This window comes from Topomyia yanbarensis, chromosome 3, assembly GCF_030247195.1.
Source record: "Topomyia yanbarensis strain Yona2022 chromosome 3, ASM3024719v1, whole genome shotgun sequence".
Classification (NCBI taxonomy): Eukaryota; Metazoa; Arthropoda; class Insecta; order Diptera; family Culicidae; genus Topomyia; species Topomyia yanbarensis.
Genome location: NC_080672.1, coordinates 290,377,531 through 290,392,467, shown reverse-complemented (window position 1 = coordinate 290,392,467; position 14,937 = coordinate 290,377,531).

The window sequence follows — 14,937 nt, the reverse complement described above, 5'->3', positions numbered from 1 at the left end:
AAAAGTGATATGCATGTTCAAGCAGTGCTAGAACAAATCTTATTTGTAGGCCCCGGCATAGTAGGAGTCTTCTCCCATAACAGCTTTCCAACCATGTGTCAGAAATTGCAACCCATTCGTGCCACCGGCCTTGATGTAGTCTGGGAGGGTTGAGTAGAATCGCGGTAGGCGTAACGATCCAAACCCATACTTACCGAAAACGTCAACAAGCATAAGATAAAGAATGCCAGAGAGGATTTTGTTGTGGCATTTCGTTCATTATTTAAATTAGTAAAACTTCAATAAGAAAGCATCAGGTATATAATGCGATATTTATGCATGTTATTCATGAATTTTATTTTTAGGACGTAGTGTTTTTATCAATAGACCGGACGTATTGCTTTAAATATTCCGGCGCGTTTCTTGTACGTTCTCCCCGGCGATTCAAACAGGATTCCTCTACTATCTTCGGTATTTCACCCTCGGTTGCTCTAGGTGTGTCGGGTTCCAAGCCGTGCAATATTTTTCTCGTTTGTGAGACGTGCCGTTTTATGGTTTGACCATCTGAATCTTTCAGAACTAAGCTTCCGTTATTTTCATCCGTGACTTCATATCTTTTGGATGAAAATCTGGATTGCCCTTTGCTTCGAACCTGCCGCTGGATAATTACGGTGTCTCCTGGCTTCACACGACACTTTCGAGCTCCTCGGCGAGAGTCTTCCCTCAGCTTTCCGTCCAGCTTCGCCTTGCGATCTCGGTTATTAAGGAGTTCATCGTCAATTATTGCTCGTCGGTGGTCAAGCAAAGGTAATCCTCGTTTAATTTTCCTCCCCAGCATAATTTCCTCGGGTGGAAGCTTAGTTATGCTGTGAGCTCCTGCATTATACGCATGTACTGCTTCACATAGCTCGTCAATATAATTTGTTTTATTGGATGAGGCTGCAATCATTGCTTTGTTCACTACTTTCATAGCACTTTCCACCATTCCATTTTGTTGTGGAAATAGCGGTGTAGAGAATATTGTTGCTATTCCTCGTTCTGCACAATATTCCTTATACTCCGTGCCGTTGAACGGTGGTCCGTTGTCGGATTTAATGCTTTTTGGGTATCCCTCTTTCTCGAACACTTCCTCAAGAATTTTCCGAGAACATTCAAAGTCCGTAGACCTCACGGGTCGAGCAATAAGGTATCTTGACCTGTAGTCGATAATGACCAAGATGGAGATACCACCAAACATTACGTAAGGGCCATTAAAATCGAGTGCTATGGCCTCCCAAACAACCTTTGGGGCAAAAATCCGTCGCATAGGTGTAGGCTTTTCCGGTTTGCCGTTTGTAGCACAAATTTCACACGATTCTACCCATCTTTGTACCATGTTTGTCAAACCTGGCCACCAGACGCGCTGTCTAATTATGCTTTTCATTTTCGCGATAGATGGGTGTCCCTCGTGTGCTACTCTGAGAGCTTTATTTTGCAATTCTGTTGGTATCACAGCACAGCCTGTTTTTACTATGATACCATCGCGGGCGGATAGATCGTCCTTTACTTTGTTATAGTTGGCATCAACGTTTGACCATTGTCCGGTTTCTAAAGCAATCAGAACAAGTTGAAGCGTTTTGTCTTTCGATGTGGCATTTTTGATTTCTTCTTCGGTTAGGATGTGCACTGAATTAGCTTCAAGTACTGCTATTTCCCATGGACTGATTTCGTCGTTGAACGGTTCGTCTTCACCATCATACAACCTAGATGAAGGGTCGGCTATGTTGTCCCTCCCGCGCACGTACTCTACGTCGTAGCTGTACGGACTTAACCTGAGTGCCCAGCCATCTGCACGAGTTAATGCCCGCTTGGATTCCTCACGCGACCTATTTAGAATGAAAGCTACTCCTTGCGCATCTGTGCGAAGGGTAAACTGTCTTCCGAGTAGGAAATATGAAAAGTGCTCGACCCCCCATACTGCACCGAGTGCCTCTCGTTGGTTCTGAGCATATTTCCGTTCAGTGACCGTAAGAGCTTTGGAAGCAAAACTGATTATTCTCGGTTTCCCGTCGTTGCTTTCCTGTATTAGTACTGCCCCTAGTGCGTTTGGAGAGGCGTCGGTATATAGGATGGTTTTATCACTATGCGAGAAGAATCCAAGGGCGATTGTGCAGTGGACTATACGCTGTTTAATCTGCTCAAACGCCTCTTTTTGTTGCGCTCCCCAGTTCCATATCTTCTTTGTTGTGGCCTCCCACAATGGATGGGATATATCTGCGAAGTTTCTCACGTACGGGCTAATGTAGGACGCTAAACCTAGGAAACTTCTTAGTTCAGAAATTGTTGTAGGCTCTCTAAAATTTTGAACGCTTTTAACTTTTTCCTCATCGATGTGAAATCCTTCGGCATCTAGTTTGTGCCCAAGAAACTTTATTCTATCCTTATCGAATTCACATTTTGCGTTGTTGAGGGTTAGGTTGTTGGCTTGTAAGATTTCGAGAACACTGCTGACAGTAGTTCTCAGTTCTTCTAGCGTTTTCGCAAAAATGAGGATGTCGTCTATGTAGACAATTACGTTTTCTAAGCCAATGAACAAGCGTACCATTTCGCGCTGGAAAATTTCGGGAGCGCAGTTGACCCCGAACATCAGTCGTGTGAAGCGGTACATGCCGTTTTCCGCGAGGAAAGTGGTGAGTTCACGCGACTCTTCAGCTAGCTCTAGATGATAGAAGGCACTGCTTAGATCTAGTTTAGAGAAGTACTTTGACCCGTGAAGCTTGACCCGCATTTCCTCAATCAAAGGAAGCCGAAAGTATTCCCTGTTTATGGCTTTGTTTGGGGCTCGCATGTTGACAACAAGTCGAAAATCTGACTTGCCTTTTGCCACAGCTGACATGCCGCTTATCCAGCTAGGCGCGGACGTCACCTTTTCGATGATTCCGCGTTTTTCCATATCATGCAACCTTAGTCGTGCTGCTTCCCTGAACGCGGCTGGAACGTTATAGTACGCATTTTTAGTAGGTGCAACAGAGTTGTCAACGCTAAACTTGACTTTTCCACCCGGCATTTTAGGAAATAAATCTTCGTCAAGAGTCTCGAAAGTGTTCACGCTCTTTCCTACCTGCAATAGTTTCAGGTCGTTTGCTGTAGATCGGCCTAAAAGTGATCTCGCTCCATCGGAAACAACGTGAAACGTCGCAACCACTGACGGTTTCGTTGATCCTAGTACCACAACGTTTCCTTTGAATGTACATTTTATTGCCATTGGTTTGGCGGAAGCGTAAGCGTGCAATCCTGGGGTCAGTCTTTGAATGATTTCGAATTTTGCTATACCCGCTTTGAGTTCGCGCTCTAGGTATAACCAATCCTTGCCACCAATAACGTTAACATCGGAACCAGAGTCGATAAGAAAGCATATGGGACTAGACTCTCCAATACTGCAATTGATTAATGCGTCATCCAGCGTAAGAGCATTTACACTCTAGAAGGGAATGAAAGAAAGTTGTAGTAGAGAATTGGATTGCTTGTATTATACGTATATTTAACTGTTTAGTTTTGCTATAAGTGACAATTATGTTTGTTTTACCTGTTTCGTGTCGGTATGCATTTCTTCGCCAGAAGATTCAGCATCAGAGCGTCTTGTGCGCACCATCCTTAAGCGTCCTGTTCGGCATGTAGCGCTGAAGTGTCCTCGTTGACCGCAAGTATTGCACGTTCTGGACAAAGCAGGGCATTCGAGGTTCCGGTGGTAAGCGTTGTTGCACCTTGGACAACGTTGACGACGCCCTAGTGTTTGTGAAGTTGAGCGGCCGTCTTTTATTTGCTTACGAAAACTGTTTCCGCGATTTAATGTTGCTGCATGTCGTTCTTGTTTTTGTGTGAAGCCTGGGTCCATTCGGCGGTGCTTGCCATAGCCAGGATCAGACCACTGATAAGAACTACCTCTCTTATTTAATTTATACCCTTGACCAATTTCAAAAATATTGGGTTCAATCTGCTGATCAGCTGTTTCTGCTTCATATGCTTCACAACGGGTGGATGACTGCACGATGAAATTAGTGTCATATCCATATGTGCGCGCTGCTTTAACCAACTCTTTATTTCTTAAACCGTTGAGCAATTGTGCCCGCACAAACCGACTTTGATCATTAATGCTATAGCCACAAAGTTTAACGTTTCTCACTAATCGAGCATGGAATGTGACTGTAGATTCACCTCTCTCTTGTCTCATGCGCAGAAATGCTTGGTGTTCGGCAGCTGTGTCCGTCATTGAGCGTAGGTGGCTTTCAATGTTTTGAATGAATGCTGCATAACAGTTTGTATCCTTTAAACTGGGTCGCAAATTAGAAGCTTTGACAATTGCTTGTAGTTCCTGACCAAGGGAAAGGTATAACAATTTCGACCTGTACGCGGGGTCATTAGCGTTGTGCAAAGATATCGCAACTTCGAAATTTTCGATGAACTCAAACCATTCCGCCAACATTTGATTGGGGCGAACGCCGCTGGGAAAAGGCTTGATATGTTCGGGGCGAACATTCGAGTATGAGCATTGTGGTTTAGAAGGGTCATGGCTGAAATTCCAACTTTGTTCAGCATCATGATTCGCTGGTTGTTGAGTGCCTGATTCAAAGCGGCTAATGGCCTTTGTCAGGTCTGCAAGGACTTGTTCAATTCGCTGCATTCGATCACTTCCACAATTAGCTTCATCCACTGGTTTAGTGTTCGTGCTGACCTGAATCTCAGGATTCGTGTCTGTGGTTCCTTTACTATTTTGTGGGAGATTAGGTGACCTAGCTTCACAAAGAGAGCGGACGCTTCCAGAGCTAGTTATGCTGTTTCGGTCTTTAATGCTTTCGCTATCCTCGCTGTTCTGACTCTCACATTCGCTGCTACAGTAACTCTCACTGTTTGAGCGTTTGCTACATTCATCACAATCGTCATTGTTGTTTCCAACAACGCTACAAGAACTCGCTTCCTGCTCTAGTTCTACATCATTTGAATGCGGTTCGGATTCGTTCTTTGCCAGCACGTATTTTCCGTTACTTGCCATGTTTGGATTGTGTTGGGACAACTATCAGAATTTCTATTTTCTACCTGCAATTATTAATGGAGTTCAATCAATAGGATTATAAGCATGTTACTGTGTGACTAAAAGCTTGCTGAGTGGCGATACCGCCGTAGTAGTGAGTGGATTTGTGTTGGAATAAAGCTCATTGAAATGTGTGCCATATGGTTTTGTTGCTATTTATTTATTTTATTGAAATGCATATACATACGAGCAATATGTTGTTTGCGGGTTTGTTCCTGGAATTATTTAAGCGATTTGTTTTTGATTTGCAATTGCACATTTATGCTCTGCTGTGATAGACACAAAAAGGAAACCTATTATTTAGCTGAATACAGTGCGGTTGTCCCGATCCGCCATAGCAAGCGTTTATAGCGGCAATATTTTATGCTAGCGTCCATTTTAATTCTGGATTGCGAATGATTATGTACATTTATACGTTGCAATAATGCAGTCACAAAAATATAACTTCGCTTAAGCTATATTTCGCTGGATGTAATTCGGTCGTCCCGATCCGACATGCCAAGCTTTTAAAGCGGAATTTTTTTTTGCGGACTTAGGCGGCCATTTTGCTTTTGTACATGCGTTTTTGCTGCGTAATTTTGCTGTTACACATTTATGCGGCGTAATAATGCTGTTACAGGAGCTTGTTAAGAAGAAACGCTCGAGGGAGATGCTACTTATGCCCGGAAAAGTATTTTTTTTCGATTGCAAAGTAACATTATTTTGTTAAATATAACGCGGACGTCCCGATCCGCCTTACTAAGCATTTATAGCAGCTTTCTTCGCATGCGATTACACAGCCATTTTACTTGATTGAAAAACAAAAACTTGCAGTTCACACGCCTTTACTGAACATATAATTTTTCCTTCGGGCGGCCATATTGTTTTTATGGAAGTCATTCAGTTACACACTTTTACTGTTATTTGATTTGGCTACCGCGTGGGGGATTTACACGGGTTCTTATTACAATAACCGGCAGGATCGCCAATGTGAAAATACCATCGCACTGCGCTAACTAGAAATCCCCCATCACGGTGATGCGAGTAAATACCGGAGGCTGGAGCACGTCTTACCTGTGAGGCGGTCGGGAGCGAAAAGATGACGAGTCGGGGTAACTGTCGTCAACGAGGCCTTCGACTCGTCGTCGCTAACGCTTAAGTGCGTGTCGAAGCAGTGCTCCCAATTCATGATATTAAACCGGAAATAAGCACAAGGTTATATAAATCCCAACATAGCGTTAGCGTGTGCCACACAGATCTGACGATTGATCAAACATTCATTTTTTCTAGCACCACTACTGTTGGTTGTCCAATTATATTCAATTTTGTTTTGATCTTCTCTTAATGTGTCTAAATCAATTATCTGTGCCAATTGATCACTTCACTATAGTTTTGAAGGATAAATTGAGGCTTGTTTTGTACATAATAAGTGAAAGTTAAAAAATTTGCATATAATTCGACAGTCATAGCAGTGATGCTATCAGTCGGTTTTTGCTTAATAACTTTTTTCACGAGCGTCAAATCGTTTCGCAGTCTTCGAGACATTATTTCCTTGACAAATTTTCTACAAGGATCAGACATCTATTTATTTTTAGGAGGTAACGGGCGACTCTTGGCAGACTTATTTTGCGAAAGACGATTTACACATACGAAATCTCATGTAAACTTTAAACCGTGGGCGCAAAAATATAGTTTCATCGAACGAGCTCAAAATTTGCAGAGTTGTTCTTAGATCTAAATGGGACCCAAAAAGTTGCTCGGAGCAAAATTTTTTTTTTTTTTTCATATAACCGTGTCCTAGGGGCAGATCATTTGTGATGCATTTTTAAAAATCAGCTAAATTAAATGCATTTCTTTCCATCAAAATAGAAATTCATAATGTATTTTGCGTTGCGTGTAAGACGTTAAAGCCCTACACGCTCATTCAAAACTACTCAAAATTTGAGTTCGGAGCACTCAATTTCAAAAGTAATAGCAATATGTCAAAAAATGAGTTTTAATTTGAGTAGAACTAACTCATTTCATGAGTAATCATAAAATCTTCAAAGTTCTGAGTGAAAAAAATACTCTCAAAAAAGTGTGCGGAATTAGGTGTTGATTTAAATTTTAAAAAGAGCCTGAAGTTAAAGCCGATGATCGTTCATAAAACTAGAAGGTAAGTTTCATTGAGTTTTGCTTGCTTTCAAATCTTACTTCCAGTTGTGTTTTTGTAGTTTCGGCAATTTATACAAGATGCCGATCGGCATGAAATAGATGTAGAGAACGACCCTTGGATTAAGTTCCCGAACATCGCAAACACCTGGACAACGGTCTGGAGGATCAGGTAAATGATATTTGAAATGCCAATGAATGTCTTTGTAATTTTATTAAAAATGCGGAATGATTATTTTCTGTATTTCCCTCTTGAGTAAAATGTACTCAAATTTGACATTTTTATCCCAAACTCAAAACTGAGTAAACGAGGAAAACTCAATTTTTGACTATGTGCACTTTTAATGAAATTGAGTGGCTGGCTACTCAAATTTGAGTTGTTATGGATGAGCGTGTACACAAAATTAGCCCTACATTCAACAAAACATCGAACAAAGTGAATCAGTGTAGGAAGTTTGTTAAACAAACTTTTCTGCGAGGGAGTGCAAAGTTGATGCAAAAATGGAAATGAAATTTTTTCTAATTTGATGCAAATTTGTTGTACATTTCTAGAGTGATCTACCCCTAGGCCGTGTCCCACTCTATTGCATAGATGTTGACGATCCCAACCCGTATAAATACCATTCCAGAAATCTTCGGAACCATTTCCAAATTTTCATATAATACTCACCATATTGGGAATACTATTGATATATTCCACCATTATAATTGAAGTTATACTACCATACCCATTTTAGTTACCATTTGCAATACCTTCCGTGTGTCCTATATTGGAGATTTCGACGTCAACATTTCATAAGGCATTATATACAATATGCTCATGTTGAGAAAATGGCGTCTGAAAAATTACCTCGTACTTTATATTCCCATTTATGAACAGGAGCTTGATTTAAGGACCAAACAACTCAATGCTGTGTTAAATTAACCATTTTTTTCCGAATAATATAACAGATTTATTAAAAAAAATTGTATTTTGAACGTTTTTTGTAGATAAATGTTTTGGTCCCTTTTGAAACATCGCACTGGTTTTGTGCCCTCTCCCATAATCCCTTTTCGGCGAGACGTTAGCTAATAGTGCGTGCGGGTGAGCCCTTTTGTTTACAGCAAATGATTATGTGACGTTTATTTTGATCCCTTTCTTGGTGTTGCGATGTTTTTGTTCCCTTTTCAAGTATAGTCTTTTTCATTAAGAAAAGGGCCCATAAACAAATTTTTCCGTTTTGTTGTTTGGTGTTTATGAGCCGTTATTTTTTGAGGGGAAGTGAAAGGGAACATAAGCAAACAAGTTATTTTGCTTATGTGCCTTTTCGATAATCCATTATTTCCCCATCAGCCAGGTTTCAGAATCGGCTTATTTAAGGTATGTATAAAGCTTTGTTAGTGTCAATTTGAAGTAAGTATTAACCGGAATTGTTTACGTTTTGTTTATCGGCCCATTTGAAATGTTCTCGTCGATTTGTATACTACATTGTACTTTTGTGCCAGAGGGTAATCAGCTTTATATATAAAGCCACATTCGATGGTCGAGACAAAATAAAACTGGCAACACTAGCAAAGGGCCCATATTATTGGCTCGAATCAAAACTCGTCGAAATGTCAATAGTGACCCTTACACGCGCAATAAAAGTGTCATTACTAAGTAGTGTCATTACTGGAATTGTATGGGAATTCCATCATTACTCGCCTTACATGTTCATTAAAGTGACATTACTGCTCAGTAATGACATTACTAACGCCTCGTGTACCCGAGATGCATTATAGTATACACCTCGTCGTGTACCGGGCTCTAAGGGATCATCCATAAATGACGTATGGGGGAGGCGGGAGCTTTGTATTTTTTTTTAAATCAGCGAAATTAAATGCATTTATTTCCATCAAAATAGAAATTCATAATGTATTTTGCGTTGCGTACAATGTTTTTGTGTTGCGTGTAAGACGTCAAAACCCTACAGAAAAATTAGCCCTACATTTAACAAAACGTCGAACAAAGTGGATCAGCGTAGGACGTTTGTTTAACAAACTTTTCTGCGAGGCAGTGCAAAGCTGATGCAAAAATGGAAATTAAATGCATTTTTTTCAATTTGATGCAAATTTGTTATACATTCTTAGAGTGATCTGCCCCTAGACGCCCCATCACTTTTGCGCGTGCTGTCCGACTTCGCTACCGCTCAGTCGGACTTAAACTAGGGATAGCCCCTATGTTTGAGTAAGCCGGGCAAACGAGTGGATCACAGGTTCGCTTGCTTCCGACGGCGAGTCGGTGGCCACCTCCCCCGACGGATCCTCAGCGGCTTTGCGCCGCTTCGTTCCCTAGGCCTCGGATATGCGGCTAAGCCGCATCCAAATGGTTCCCCTTAAACAGAGGTTCCTGAAGGGTATCGGATGGTTACCGGAACCCAGTAAAGTTCAAACGTACATAAACCGGAATTCTAGCTGGTTCTAACTCGTTTTCCGGCACCAGTAACACCTAAGATAAGACAACTGGTAAGCGATTTCTGGAGCCAGTGTGGAGCCAAAGACGTCAGTCTTCGAATTTGACTAAATGGATACCGTTTTCGTTACCACAGGGCTCATTTCGCAGTGTTGGCATCATGATCAGTGCAAGATGTCTAATAAAATAAGTTGAATTCGTCAATTCTGTATCGTAAATATTTAGGGTGTCGTTGGGATTTAGAACCGACTTGGTTCTAGCTTAGCAACGACGTGTTACTGAGCTTCGCACTTGCTTCCTTAATGGATTTGATAAAGAATTTATTTTATTTTTGGTTTTTAAAATTTCTTTTACCCGGAGGGAAATCTAGCAGGTCATAAGCCGGAAGTACGACTTATGATGACTACGGTTTTCCTAGCGGGTTGTACCTTGGAAAGGAGAAAAGAGAAATAGATTATATGATAAAGGATACTTCACTACCAACTCCTCTGTTGGTTTGATTGACGTCTGCTGGGCGCTGGTAGGGACCTCTTTAACTGCGAATCACTACAAAGGAAAAACGTGTCATCGGTTTCTACTTAGAAAGAAAAACGACTAAACTCCTGCTATGGGAAAAAGCGACTGAACGACTGATTTAATTTCATATTCTTAAAACTATATATACAAATTCCTAATCTAACTATTCACCTACCTACTTAGTTCTAGCTATCCACCCTTTTCGCTCACTCCTACCGTGATGTGTTTTTTATTCCCTACCGCCGTCCATTCGGTACGGCCGGCAAATTATGTTCCTGCCTTCTAGACTGTTTTAGGGTGGGTAAACAATTCAAATCCTAAACCCTTTGCGCTGGTAAACAAATCAATTCTATATCTTTCGGCGCGGGTAAAATTATCTATTTGGTATCGGTCTAGACCGGATACCTTTACGTTGGATTATTTTCCCAGGACCGTCGCTAGATCACTTTATTATTATTTTTATCTTTTACGGCCTTCGTGGCGGTACTTGTGCCTCGCCGGGATCGCCTACGTACACAATGCTGTATTATTTGGCAAACGTCTGAAAGTTTTATTACTATCGTCCCTTCTAGACGATAATTGCTTTCTTAGCATTTCCTCATGGTCCTTGCCAAGTAACTTACTATCATAAATTTCACCAGTTACCTGGAGTCTCGTCCCTGGTGGAAGCTTAGACCACCGTATGAATGGTGCAATTAATGCAGCTTGGGACACGAGCGTCGATGAGTAATTACGGCTATCATGAGGCCTTTTGTTATTATTGGGTAATTCGCCCACTCTCAATATATGCTTCCTTGAGCAATTTACTGGTTGATACATGAAGGCTTTCAGCCAACTTCAAACGTATGCATATATGTACCGTGAAGCGATCCTGAGCTCGACATTCCCGGCCCCGTAAATCTTCCTGAAGGTTTACTACTGTTTATGATCGAGCGACTGTCGCAGAATATAAAAATAGTTATACTTTTTTTTTCTTTGTCTAATTTGTTTGTTAATTATAATAATTATAACTCGTTATTATTGTTTACAATGAGCTTTCTGTAATATTTCTAGAAGTGGAAACAGATGATCCACTGTACTTCTGGTTTTACATTGTGGTGCCAGATATACAAACATGGCTGTATTCTACAGACTTTTGATAGTCTGATACAGACGCGGCTAGACATCTACAGGATTTTACACTAGAATAACTGTATTTGAATATTTGATTTCTTTAGTTTAAATCTACTTTTATAGCAATGTTCCAAGATATAAAGGCTTTACATAACCATCTAAAGACTTCTACATACATTTTAATTATTCTTCTATAGTCACCTAAACATGTGGAATCCCTGATTGTAGCACAAGTTTTTTTTTCTTTTTTTTTTAACTCGTAATAAATGAAAACAATTTTTTTTTCTTCAAACCTACATACTTCAACAATATAATTCTTATCAATTCTACATACTCCAAAATATGATACTTATCCATTCATTAATAGATATTTCAAATATAAATTCTACATACTTCAAATCTGCTACTTATCAATCCTGTACTCATTACATATTTCAAAACAGGTTGATCTACATCTTGCTCTGTCAATCAGCTGGGGATACCTATCCATCTGACGAAGTCTTAATACTTAATTGAAACAGCAAAGTTTTATAATCTGTCTTTTAAATCAATAGGAATTTTCACGAAATTCTAAAACGTCTTCTTCTACAGTGAAAGAACGTATCTGTCAATTTTTCTTCTGCTAACTGCTTTTGTATTTCACGTGACACATTCTGTCACGATTTTCTGGTAATTTTCTTGTTGATGAGAACTACCATTGTTGATGCTGCCATTGCTGGTGGAAGAGTAACTTCCGGTGCTGGAACATGTATGATACTGGTTCGTTATATCCAACTGCGGTACGGTGAAATCTGGGCTGTAGTAGGGCAACTGATCTCAGTGGCCTTTGCGATGCTCTGAAGTCCAATAGTGATAAAAGACACGAAGAATCCATCTCTCCATTGTTCAATTTTGCGACAAACGTTGCCTGTTGTATTTGCCGGCGGCGCTTCAACATATCAAGCTTGCAGCGGTGAGGATACGGTTGAAGATTTAACGGATCACGCCACGGAAGATTCCATAATACCGTCCGGATGAATCTTCTCTGGACACGTTCAATTATTTGACTCCAAGTCAATTGGTACGGCCACCAAACTAGAGAGACGATCTCGACAATAGGATGTACAAGCGAGCAATATAAAGCATATATCGTGTTCATATTGGTGCGCCATTTATCCTGTTTCATCAGACTCGTGCCTATGTGGTCGATAAATACTCCATCCTGGACGACTCTGACCAACAATGAATTTGCCATACTGAGAACTGTTGCCGCAGTTACCATAGCTGTGAATATAGAAATTGGAGAAAAGCGAATGAATGGCCTAATTACCTCATTTAATATATTACTTTTTCTCCTCTCTGCTTGAGAAATTCTCACAATTTCTCGTTTCATTTTAATTCGGTGATCTTTAAAAGTAGGATCAATGGATCCAAGTTCAGATGCATGCATTACACCATGCTCTGATTCCTGTCTATTCTTCGCCGATTTTGGGATTAAATCCTTTCCTTCGACGTCTAAAACTGCTAGTTCAGCAATCGCGTGTTCACAGATTGCCCCATTGCTTAGGGTCTCAGCCTGTCTAACTTCGCCTGCCATTCCTAAAATCGCATAGAAGGAAGTCAAAGATTGATCATTCACATCCTTCAATGTTTTATGGATTAGTGGTCGCGAACTGACAAACCACACTGCTTGAATGAAGGTTGATCGCAACACTTCACTTATAGGTGTCTTTTTATACATATCGTCTATCTTGGCACAGAGCACTTTCTTTATAGCTCTGCTCAACCTTTCCCAGACGGCTCTAAAATGTGGAGCTGCTGGAGGGTTGGAAATTTCAAACTCCGTCGGCTCTCCTCGTTTCACTGTTGAATTGAGATATTGGGGAAGCCGCTCTAAATCTTCTTCGGTCTCAACGAAGTTGGTTTCGTTGTTGCTGTAAAGCTGAGTTACTTTACCTCTATGCCACTTGAAACATAGGAAAAAGGCATTGCTACTAATATTACCTCCCAATTCAATATGCTTCTCACGAGTAATTAAACAAGCGAAAATTACTCCCCATTTATTTTCTTTGACATTTCTAGCTTTTTGAAAATAGAAAGGTCCAAAATAATCCTTTCCGCTATATTCATACAGAAATGCGTTTAAATTAGTTCTTATAAGCGGGATATGAGTCATCCCTGGAACTGTTACATGAAAAATATTCACAATACATTTGTATTCCAATCTACTTCGCGCTCTCATGACTCCAGTGTTGATGTCAATGAGGGGATATACTTTTTTAAAATAATCATCTTTGGGCACATAGTCCCTTATTTGCTTTCTTTCTTCATCATTTTGGATGTCATATTTTAGCATCCTTTTAATTTCTTTCGCAAATGCTTCTATTTGAACATTTTCCATCTGTGCGCGTGACGGCGAACTAATCGACTCGAAAATCATTACTTGCATTTCGTATACATCACGCTCTTTGTCGGTTCGGCATCTCTGCCATAAAAATCGTTGAACTTGCTGATCAACCGATTTTATATGGCCTTGGTGGAACATTTTCTTAATGTCTCCACAAACCGCCACCTTCAATAATACTTCGTATAGAGAAGCATCTGGTCCGGACAACAAATTGGAGTTACACAATATACCTTGAACCCTTTGTGCCGCATCAAAATCTAATCTTAATTTTGGCGGAATGTTACTAAAATGAGGTATACAAAGTACTGGTTCAAACGGATACTCAATTTCCTCCTTACTCAATTCTCTAATGAATCTATTTGATTCATAGTTATTAAAGGATGCCATTGCCCATTCCTTTTTGTTAACATTCACATTTTGTTTCATTATGTTGAGTTTGTTCAAGGCATAACTCTTTGGAAATTTGACATCATCCTTTTTCCAAAGCTGTCCAATTTCATAAATGCTCTCCTTCTTTTGGAGAGAGAACTTCGAATTATTTCCTTTGAGCGCTTAGGCTCTTTAGTTTCAGGCGTATTTGGAATTGCTGTAACTCCGAAATACCCTGTGGAAAGTAAACTTTTTACTATCTTCCTACTCTGAAAGGAAGGTTCGAGAGGTGATACTGTCCTCTCGTTTGTTCGCATCAACGTCTCGCGTATTTGCGTCAGCTCAGCCATTGCTTCACTGTTTCTATCTTGCGCTTGGAGTGTTACATTTTTCATCTCCAAGTCTTTTGCTCTTATCTTATTCTGAAAAGAGTTCATGATGGATAACAAATTCCTCTCATGAATTTTCAACAGCTTAGACATAGATTTGCTACCATCTAATGCTAATGCTTGAAGTGCAATATCATTCATCTTCAAGTCTTCCATCCCTCTCTTATTTAGAAAGGAGTTCACGAGGGATAACGTTTTCCTCTCGTTCTTCTGCATCAGCTCAATTATCATTTCGCTGTCTTGGATGGCCTTTTTAAACATCTCGATGCCTTTCTTCAGCTTAACCTCTTCTTGGTTGCGCTGCTGGCATTTTACACAATACCAAACATCTGGTATTGCGGGTCGTTTATTCATCTTTACGCAATATTTATGAAAATATCTATCGCAATCGGAGCAGGTTATCATGTCGACCTTTGCTCGATCTTTCCTTGTGCAAAGCCGACAATGGCCGTTGGGATTCGACACGAATTCCATATTTGCTTAGAGGTATTTATCAATCAATCTTTCCAACTGTAGAAAACGTAACTTAAATACTCAATTTTAAATAGTTGAAAAC